Genomic DNA, 10724 nt, shown 5'->3' with positions numbered 1-10724 from the left:
TTAACCTCCCCCTCCTCCTGGGAGGCTATTTATAGGGATCCCAGCCGCATTCCTGAGGTACTGGGGGCAGGAGCCCTCATTGGCAGCACCTGAGGGGCATTTAACAACATACAGGTGCAGCCCAGCCTGATTTCTTGAGCAAATACATTAATCCTTGTATTTATATTATTGTGGAGTTGCATTCTAAACAAAACATTTTAGGCCCTTTACATGCAAAAATATTGTCACTGTGTAGTGTGGGACCAGGAGGTTATTGCTATTTTTCAGTGGTCTCCCTGGTGTTTTATTAAAAACAACTTATTAAGAAGCTCCCCTTCTCTACCCTTCCTGTGTAATGGTAGGAAAAAAATGTGGGAAAAAAAAGGATTTATGCTGTTTCTTTCAAGCTCTGCTTCTCAAGCTTGGATTCGTCCTCTGCCTGCAACTGTATTTGTTCTTTTCATTGCCTTGAAATTCCTGAACATAAGCCACTGGCCTCTCTGAGTATCACAATATTCTTCTAGATTGCTAAATCTGAGCCCTCTGAAATAGTCAAAGTCCTGAAACAAGATTATAAAACATGAGATTATAAAGCTTATAAACCAAGTTATAAACATGAGATTATTAAAAAAAATTGTTATTTAAGTTCATATGCTGGCTTAGAAACCTTTTGAACAAGTATATTTCTTAGCTTTTTATTGCAAGGATAAACTCAATCCTTTGACTTTACTGTGTTTATTTACATAGTTCTTTACTATACAAACAGTGGAGGGTATTTGGGATAAGACAGTCATAACATGAGGTGTCATTTTACTCTTTCCATGGGATAGATTTTTTTTTTATGTTGTGATTTGTTTTTAATGTTGTGAATCTCTGTTTTGAAAAGATTCAGATTTCAGTCAAAAAGTGTGTTGGGCAAGATACTTCAAAAAGCAACATTTAGGATTGTGACCACAATATAGACTAAGGCTAGGAAATAGGAGAGAAAACATATTCCTCAAAATACATGTCATTGTAATCTATGCAGCTGTTGCCTAGCGGAAATATGCATGTTTCTGTGAACCTTATTCATTGAGATTTCTTTTCTTTCTTGCTATTTCTTAACTTGAAGGAAGTAATTATATGTATTTCTGAGGCCACACATTAGTGAACTCAAAAAACCTCTGAAGAACAAGTTACTTGAAACCAAAGGAAAAATGGAAACTTCTGTTGGTGAAAATCAGAGTCAGGGATAGAGAGATGAGAAAGACAGGGAAAGAATTAGACAAAAAACATGTACCCTGAGAGGAAAACATTGCTACTATTATCACGCATGCACACAGACATAGGGGAAGGCTCTACTTATACAAACACACACTTAACAAAAAGGGGATTTATTAAGCATCACAAACGATGTAATCTGCTGTTTACTACAAGAATAGTAAATACATACTAGAAATCAAACCATAGCCTATTTTAATTAAATTCCTGTCTGTTCTGGCAGGCCAGGGCTACATTTCTGAAAATATGTTAGAAATAAATCACAAAGAGCTCCACCCAAATGAAGCAAAGAGTTGTAAATTGAATTAATCAACTGTGAAGGGCCAACAAAGGCTGCCCTGAAGTCTCCATGTGTCCTCCTCATGCAAAGCAATGACTCGATAGAGGTAGCTTCTTCCCCCATTCCCCTTAATACAACATTAATTGCTTTTTTTGTGGAGATAAGTGAGGGAATTTACACTGAAACCAGCTGAAAAGAATAGTAACAGCTTTAACAGGGGAAAGGGAATAAAACAACTCCCTGGCTTGCACAGGTGAGTGTGAGCACAGCCCCTTGCACCTTGCTGCGTGTATTTAATGGCTTTCCATGGGAAAGGTGGTCTGTGTTATTGGGGTAAGAGGGTGGGCTAGACAGCATTGGTCATCTCTTCCTAGTGTAGTACTTTAGGGAGCCTGGGGTGCTACAGGTCTCTCAGTGATAAAGCTGTGTGATAGAGGTAAGGTAGCCTGTATGGAGGGATGTGGGGGAAGCAGTGTGATGTTAGCAGCCCTGTCTTGCAGCCCCTGTGTTAGCTCTGGTGAACACTGGGCAGACAGGTTATCCTGCTAGGAAGCACCAGAGGGTAGTATTGCCTTTTGCTGGAGTATGCTTGTGGGAACCACTGTAGTGCTGCTGTTTTCCTGAACTATGGTGAGGCTTATTGGGGTGGAGCAGGTTGGATCCCAAGGTCCTGCAGTGGTCTGTTCTTACATGTGAAAAGAAATGCATTGTAGAACCCAGAAGTCCTATGTTCTGCCTATGGACTGCACTCTATGGGTAGTGTGGGTTTTGATTATTATTTTTTTTGTGATTCCTGGATTTTCAGGGCTTAGTCTTGTCTTCCCTGATAGGGTAGATAGGGGGGATGAAATTGAGCTTACGGACTTCACATAGCAGAAAAAATGGTTTCCTTTTTTGTAAAATAAAAAGAAAATAACACTTCCTTGCTTGAGGGGCATGGGGACCTTGTTTGCTCTGCTTCAGCCTGGAGTGAGTTTTTATGGGCAGGTTATAAACCCCGGCACAGCAAGCTCTGTAATGTTGACAGACCTTTCAGTGTAGATGCTTTAATACCTCTGCTCTGACAGCAGCAACACCATGCACCTCAGGGGAGGGGATCAGAAGCAGACGGACATTTTCTGCTATTGGCAGGCTCGTGTATACTTCACAGAAACATTTATCTTGCTAAGGAAGTGGAGACCTTTCAGTATGACTTGGTGGGGAGCGGGGAGGAATTCAACTTGAACAAGGCAAACCCATTCCAGTCCTGCCAAAACTACTGGTTTGCTCTGATCCTCTGGTTGCCTGCAGCAAGGGCTGCTTCTCTGTGCTATGGGATAGTGACAGTATCCTTCTTCAGAGCTAGCTGCATAATTTTCTACCCACAGCAGAGCTTGGTATCTTTCTGAGAGTGGCACTAAAGGAAGGTAGGCCAGAGTGTTAACAAAGTGTTAGCCACCTTGCTCCTGACAGCCTGCTGGTAAACTTTCTCCAAGGAGGTACTTGAGGCAGAAACTTGGTACATTATATAAGGGAGAAGCAACCAGCAGGGAGTGATGGGGTGAACCTTGTTCTAGAACTGTCACCAGGCCAGTGTCACAGTGCTGAGGACCTGCAAATACCCCTCTGTTCCCTGTACCCTCTACCTGACATGTTTTCTTTTGCAGCCTTTCGTTCTTATCATAAATCCTGTTGGATTTAACTTCTAGCTACTGGTCCTTTTGACAGTAATGGACCATTAACTAACTAGACATAAAATTGAAGGTGTAAATCCCTCTCCCTTGGGGAATTAGAAAGCAGGTTTAGGATGCAGGCCATGAAATGCAAGAGTTCATTGTAATCGCAAACACGGCCTGATTAACTCTGCCTGCCCGGCATCCCCAGGTCTGTGCCAGCTGATGAACCAGAAAGCAGAAGCTGAGGCTAGTACTGCAGAACCACTTGCACCTGCCAGGGGAAAGCCTTTAGTCTCAGTGTTTGAGCTTGTTTATCCCATTGCCAGGGTGTTCCCTGTAAGACAGTGAGGGGAGACTGGGCTGCTAAGGAATTATCTTGAGACTGATGCTGTCTCTGGTTGGTGTGTTTTTCTTTTTTTGTGACAGGGTGAGAAGGGAAGACCAGAAGCTTTGCTCACATTAGGGGTGAGGGGGGAAAAAACACAAGGTGCCTCTGCCCCAGGGGAATGGCCCAGATGGTTTCCACCAGGGAGAAGGATGAGATGATGCAGCAGCTTTGCAGGCTGGTGTGTACCAGGTCCCATTCCCAGCACTTTTCCTGGGGTCTCCAGTAATGTGGCAGGGCTCTGCTATGTATCTGTAGGAGTGAGTTTGCTGCTCACTCTGTTATCTAGACCTTGAGATCAGTGCCCACCAATTAAAAAAATTAAGTGCCCACTGATTAAAAAAAAAAAAATTGCATTCCTCTTGCAGGAATGTCTCTACTTTTAACGTCTCCCAAGCCCTTAATCAAGCATCTCACTTAGAAAGAAGTTTTGATTGAATTGCAGTAAGCTGTCATTAGAGCCAGGATGGCCAGGTCAGAGGCGGATGAGTTCAGAGACCTAGGCTCTGCTTGTGGTGAATGAAGTGGTTCCAAACTTCTCGGGAATAAGTGACTAAATCGGAGACAAGAGGGGCAAAAAGGTTTAAAAGCAGTTTAGTTATGCAGAAATTAAATATCTTGGCAGTCTGAGTACTGCCTGGAAATTATACAGCTGCACAGATGATCTTCCAAGTCCCTTCCAACCCAAAGCATTCTATGATTCTCTATTTGGAGGCTATTCAGCATGGGAACAATGTAGGAGAAGGAAGACCTGGCCTAAATTCTCACTGGGCTGTAGATGCAGTCTTTACAAGATTTGAGTGCTCAGTAGTAAGTAGTTTGAGGTTTTCTCTTCTCTGTGCTATGTTCTTTCTTCAACCTCTGCTTTGCAACCACAGAGCTAGAGGATAATTTGCTCCCCAAACACAGGATCCTCCAGTAATCACTTGATTGTAGCAGCTGGGCTTTGGGAGAGGCAATGCTGCCAGGGGACTGGCAAGGTGCTGGATGGCCGTGTCATCTGCCCTCACACTGCCTCCAAGGTTCCTCTGAGCCTGCAGTGTGAGGGACTCCAGGCATGGTGCTGATGGTAGGCAGGGCTGGGTATGGTCTGCATCACTGCAACCAGCATGGGTCCTCCTGGGAAGTGAACTGTCTGGTGACTGTGGGCCAGTAGCCCCTGCACACCTCAGCCAGCCTCACCATGTATGTATGCTCCAGCATTTCCCTCCTTTCCTTGCAGCCCATGGCCATGCTCCTGCAGCCGAGCTGCCTGTTGGTGCCTGTGCCATTCATCATGCCAGCAGCACAAGAGCAACTGGAAAAAGTGTCTGGAATTTATCACCCATGGCAGGAGCTTTTGTTTGTAATAAAAAACATTTTCCCCCTCCTCTCTTCTAGTGCTTTCCCCCTTCCCTTCTCTCATTATTATTATTATTATTAAGTAGTTTAATGCCATATGTCTTGCTGTTTCATAAATAACCCCTGTAATCAAACAGCACTGGGTAAATGGGAAGTCCAGCTTGTGCAATTTGTTTGACAAAATGAATCCAGAACAATGAGTCTGTGGAGGAAAGACAAATAGAGCAGCTTGGATGAATGTGTTAACCAAGAGAAAAATGGCTTGGCAGAGTGGTTGATGCTATATTTATCCACACAAATGGAGTTCAGGGCTAATTTATTAAAAATAGAGTGCAGAGCTTGCCAGAATGGTCAATGTCTCCTGGGAGGGATAGCAAGAAACACGGCCCTGCCAGGGTCACGGAGGGGAGCTGGGCTCAGGCTTGGCCAGGGGGTTAGGTCTTTCTGCACTGTGGGGTGACAGGCAGTGTTGAGAGGCTGACGGGACCCCACTCTCAGCTGGTGGGCATGTGGGCTGCAGGAGCAAAGCTCTCCAGCCCTGCAGGATGCTCAGAGTGCTACAGGAGGAGGGAATGCGGGAGGCTCAGCACTTGAGCACCCTTGGAGGGCAGAAGGTATGTGGAGAAGTTTTGCCTGTTGTTTTTTCCAGGGCTTGCTGTGTTCTCTTCCTCTGTCTCTGCCACACAGGAAACGTGACAAGGCACCAAGCTTTTCTCTGCCTATCAGGGGTACAGGGTGTTTTGTTCCCCCTCTGCAGCTAAGGAGAGAGTAAGGTGAAGCCAGCCCAAAGTGTGCTAAAGCAGCAGGTGAGGCTGGTTCAGCTGCAGACTCCCTGAGCCTGCTGACTGAAACACCCAGCTGCCTCTTGCTGGACCTAGGAGCATCCTGGACAACATCTTGCCTGCTTTCCCAGGCAGGCACTTAGTATTCCCTGGACAGGATGAGCCCCAGGACACGCCTCAGGTTACCTGCATGCTGGTGTGAGCCTGGGAGGCCCCTTTAGAAGGAGGTATCTTTGCTTAAAGATGTCTCTGCAGTCCAGGCACATGCACGCACATGAGGTGCCAGGAGGAGGGCTGGGTCTGGAGCACCACCCAGGTGGCAGGAAGGAAAGGCAGAGTGCCCCTGGGCTGGTGGTCCTGGCAGCCAGCCATTGTCAGATCACAGGGAGATCCCACAGAGCTACTGACTTGAGGCTCAGGAGAGCCAGATCCCAGCTGGGTGTGACCCTGATAAAATCACAGGAGATGTGGGGTAGCCAGGATTTGAAGTTGCAGCCCTTTCCACTGTCTCTGTCTGACCCTGGGCTGTGTTCCTTTTATTAAAGGTGAACTTTGTCTTTCTCCTCTGGGCAAGGTCCAGACCCTGCATGGCTGCTCACCTTCTCCTGACCTCATCTAGGCTGGGTTTTCCTAAAGCTTGCCACAGCACCTGGTGCTGCAAGGCCAAGGCTGTGGGGCAGGCTTCTGGCAGGTGCTGCTACAACGCAGTACAGGTGATGGCATTTCTCTGTACCTGGGCTGTAACTCCCTTGTTTCCCTCCAGCCACTTCAGTTTTCCCAGCAGAGACCTGGATAAACAGCAAGCTGAGCACACAACAGTGCAAGCCTTTTGTCTGCCTGAGAAGTCTGAGAATTCCTCCAAAGCTTTTACATAAGGAGCTGAGCAGCGTGTGTGCATAGCAGCAGCCCTTTGGTGTGTCTGGGTTTGTTGGGAGAAGGTCTGTGCCTTCCTGAGCATCTCTCTGCAACTGGACTGCTGCTACCTGTACCCTGCTGCAAGATGTGTATGAGTGAGCTTCTTGGGGCAGGAAAAGCTGAGGTATGCGTTTAGTCATCTCCTGTAAGGTCCTGTCTCTTCATGAACGCTATCTGCAGTCTCTTCCGTGTGAAATCCACCCCAGAAGCTAGTGAGAGCCTGTCTTAGCCTGGGAAGTGCTGCAACCTAGAGGAGAAATCCCTTTACTCTGCAGCAGGGCGCTGCCACTTCTTCCCCGTCAGGCGGCAATATAGGCTCTGGTGAGTGGCAGGGTTGGGATGTGCCCAGAGCAGAGATGAAGAGAAGCATTTTTCATTGATGAGAAATATCTCGGCTACTGCTCCCTGCATCTCACCTTTTACAGACTTGCTCTTTGGCCGTGTCAGCTGAAGCGCTGAATTTTAAATCAAAGCAATGATTGTGCTTTTAGGTAAGGGGGGTGTGCGTAGAGAGGAATGTTTTCCTACCTCCTCACCTCCTTCCTGCCCTCAGAGCACCTGCTCTGGCTTTGCAAACACAATGCTGTCCTGCAGGCTCAAAGGTAAGCCTCTGGGATGAACTGCACCCTGGGATGCAGGGTGGAAAAAGCAGAGGCTGTTGCTCCTGCAGACCTTTGCTGGGCCTGAGCTGTGTGCTGGAGGGAGAAGCAGGCAACGCTGCAGTGCAGGTGGCTCATGTGTTGGACTGCACATCCACCGGGAGGGATGCTGGCTCATTAGTTGAGGAAACACCTCTCTCCTGTCTGCTTCCATCCCCCTCTTCCAAGTGGGAACGCAGCCCTCACCCCCCCTGCCATCCTTCTCCCCATTCCTGGTGTGTATGAGTATTCTTTTTTAAGTGGCAAGCTGAATATTTTAAACAAACACTGCTTAAAATCTATAATTTATGGGCAAAGCTTCAGAAGAGATCAGTCATCTCTTGGTGCTGAGAGTGGCTCTCCATCTGCAGCAGCCCCCACTTCTCTGCTTCCAGTCAACCAGCGCGGCATAAGGGATTAGCCTTGGGCAGGGCAGCCACCAAGCAGCACCCAGAAAATTCCCAGCTCTGAATGAAGGGAAACCGTATTGTCTTCTCTTCCAGGCAGGAGCAGTTCTGAGCCTTCCCCCGGCATCTGTCCTCAGTGAGAGAGCCCCATCCTCCCGCCAGCTCTCTTGGGAGCAGCTGCTGGGCCCCAGGGTTTGGCTCAGAGCTGGGCTATTTCAGCCTGCGCAGCTCTTGGAGTGCATGGGCTTGGAGTTAAAACCTCAGGGAGCCAGGGCACAGGTGAGGAGTCCGAGCTTGCAGAGGCTCAGCTCTCAAAGCTGGCAGGCTAGGCATGATTGGGAGCTGAACCAGGACCTGAGCTTGACCTTAAAGGTGCTTCTGGACAGTGGGAGACCCCAGGCCACTGGGAGAGTACCGTACCTGTGCTGTCCCTTTCCCCTCTGTGCCCCTGCATGTTCCCCAAGCTGAGCTGCATGTGGGAGGATTCTGGGCTTATTCGTTAATGGGAGTGGAGAGACTTTTGCTTCGATTAATTCATTTGCTGCTCTTCCCCATTTTCAGGACCATCTTTTATTCATGGCCAAGTGGTGCAGACACTGTGGCTTGCTGCCTTCTATCGAAGCGGGCATTAATATTTCATCCTAGAGCCTGCTCATGCTGAAGAGAGCTCATGTCCCATGTACCTGCCTCTTCCCGCTGATCTCCTGCCCTGGCCCAGCTCACATTTCCCTCTTCCAGACCCAGACTGGGTCTCCAAGTCTCTTTACCAGCTGTACGGCCTCTTCCCATCTCATGTTCCCTGGCAATTAAATGTGGCACATTAGAGCTGGGGCTTGCAGCTCGCTTTGTCTTCTGTGGTGCTGGGTAATCGGCCCTGTGCAGAGGGTGTTGTGATTACTGTGGCAATAACAGGTTCTGGGAGCAACTTGTTTTGCTATAAAGCAGCAGGGAAGGTGAGTGACCCTTGTTCTTCCATCCTTCTGCCCCCTCCCAGGAAAACAGAGAAAACAGGACCTATATTTCTGTTGCCAGAGAAGCAGCTCAGTGCTGTGGCTGCAACCTGGGAGGAAAGAAGGCTGCTGAAGAAGAAAACCTTTGCTGTACCTGTCAGAGGAACAGCAGGAATGATGAAAAGAAGGTCTCCTCCTGCTTCTTCACCCCTCTCCTGGCTCCTGTGCAGGCACTCTCGGGAGTTACTTAGCTCTGCAGAGGTCTAAGGCCAGGAGCAGCCTTTGCCTGCAGCTTCTGCGGCCCCAGCAAGGTGCTCTATCTGAACAAGGGCAGGCCACAGTGCAGCTGTTTGGAGTGGCACTTCATTTACTGAATGGCAGCTCCATAATCCTCTTCAAATAAAAAGACTGAAGTTTCTGTGCTGGGAGTTGGTGGAAGCCATTGCATTCAGGCAGGTGGCACAAAGGAGTATCTCCTTGCTGGATGTAGGAGTTTCTGGGTATTGCTTGGGCTTTGTTATTTGATTATTTGTTTTCTTCTTCACTGGGAGTTTTGAGGATTCTTCAGAGGGCCTGATAGCTCATTCCTGGTTGCCTTCTTCAGGACCAATGTATCCTATGCACATTGTATTTGGGGGTCTCAGCAATACACTAATCTTGGGCTGTTGCATTCGAGGAGGCAGATTAACTATGGTTTAATTTGTTACAGTTCAGCTCTGGTGTCCAGGGTCCCTTTCATGTCAGAATGAGCTTGTGTATCAGGGAGGATGTGGTTTTCTTCCTTTCCCTCCTTGCAGAGGAGGGCAGGGTGGCAAAAAGGGGACTCTAGGGATGCCCACACTGCCTTTGCTCACACAGGTACCCAGGGAGGAGGCTGGTATGGAGCTGGTAAAGTGAAGAATTGATTCTATTCCCAACAGCAAGGTATCTCTGGCGCTGGGGCTAGCAGATGGGATACATTCTACTTGATTTAACTGCTTGTTCTGGCAGGGAAATGCTTTGCAGCTCTCGTGGGATGGGAGGAGAGGCCTCACAAGGTGTGATCTGTGCCCTTCCCTCTTCACCCCAGCCCTCAGCAGAGCCAATTCCTGGTACATCATCCACCTCTTCAAAAGTAAGGTAGCACAGTAGCTTATGAACTGTATGCACCCAGCCCTCTGGCTTGGAGTAAATAGGCCCTGCCTGCCCTGCAGCAGAGCCAAGTGCTTTAGGAGTCACCAAACCAAACCACCATCTTAAAAGAGTCCCCAAATTAGGGTGGTAAAATGTGTGTCTGCTCTGAACTGAGATGCTTTTGGAAAGACCAGATGTGGCTACTGGATAGTCACAGTCTCCACATTTGCTTTATGGCCCCAGAAGCCTGGGAAGGGGCATGGACAGAGAAGGGAGTTGGGAGCAATTGTTCTGCAAAGGGTGGATTGTGTTGGAAAGCATGTGCACGTGAGTGTGCATCGATACATGTGTAGTGGGGACGCGTTCAATTAAGGGAATGTGACTGCAGGTTGCAGGATGTGGAGGCTGCGAGTGGCAGAATCTCCACAGCCTCATTAAACTCTCATGTCCAAATTAAATGTCAGATTTGCATATCAGTTCTGTGTTTTCAGGCCCATTATGCAGCAGCCAGGAGGAAGCGCAGGGATGGGGGTGCTGTGGGAATCCAGCAGGGAACGCAAGCCCTGATGCCTGCTTGGTGGCAAGGACACACCATGGAAAATGCCCAGCAGGCTGGAGGAGGAGGAGCCGGTGACAGAATTGTGTGCAAGGCAGCGGTGGGCTGGGGGTTACACTTTGCAGGGGGGAGTAGCCTGTACTCTTCACTGGTGCATTTCAAAGCAATTTACCAAGGAGGGCATGGGCAGTTTGCCCATTAATGCCTCATTTTATAGTTGGGGAAACTGAGACACTGAGAAAGGAGGTGACAGATTAACCTAGCAAAGCCTTTCTGGGGGTAATTTGCAGGGCACAGCATGTCCATGCCAGGTGTGCTGATAGGAGCAAACTCTAGGGTGCTCAGCAATTCTGCGAACCAGTCCCTCCAGTTGAAGACCACCTCAATCCCGCACAGTCCCCTGCTTGAAGGATCTGAGGTTCAGCAAGCCAGTCCTTCCTTCCTCCAGAGAGGGGTGCAGCCT

This window comes from Nyctibius grandis, chromosome 25 (genome assembly GCF_013368605.1).
Source record: "Nyctibius grandis isolate bNycGra1 chromosome 25, bNycGra1.pri, whole genome shotgun sequence".
Classification (NCBI taxonomy): Eukaryota; Metazoa; Chordata; class Aves; order Nyctibiiformes; family Nyctibiidae; genus Nyctibius; species Nyctibius grandis.
Note: the sequence above shows the minus strand (reverse complement) of the source record.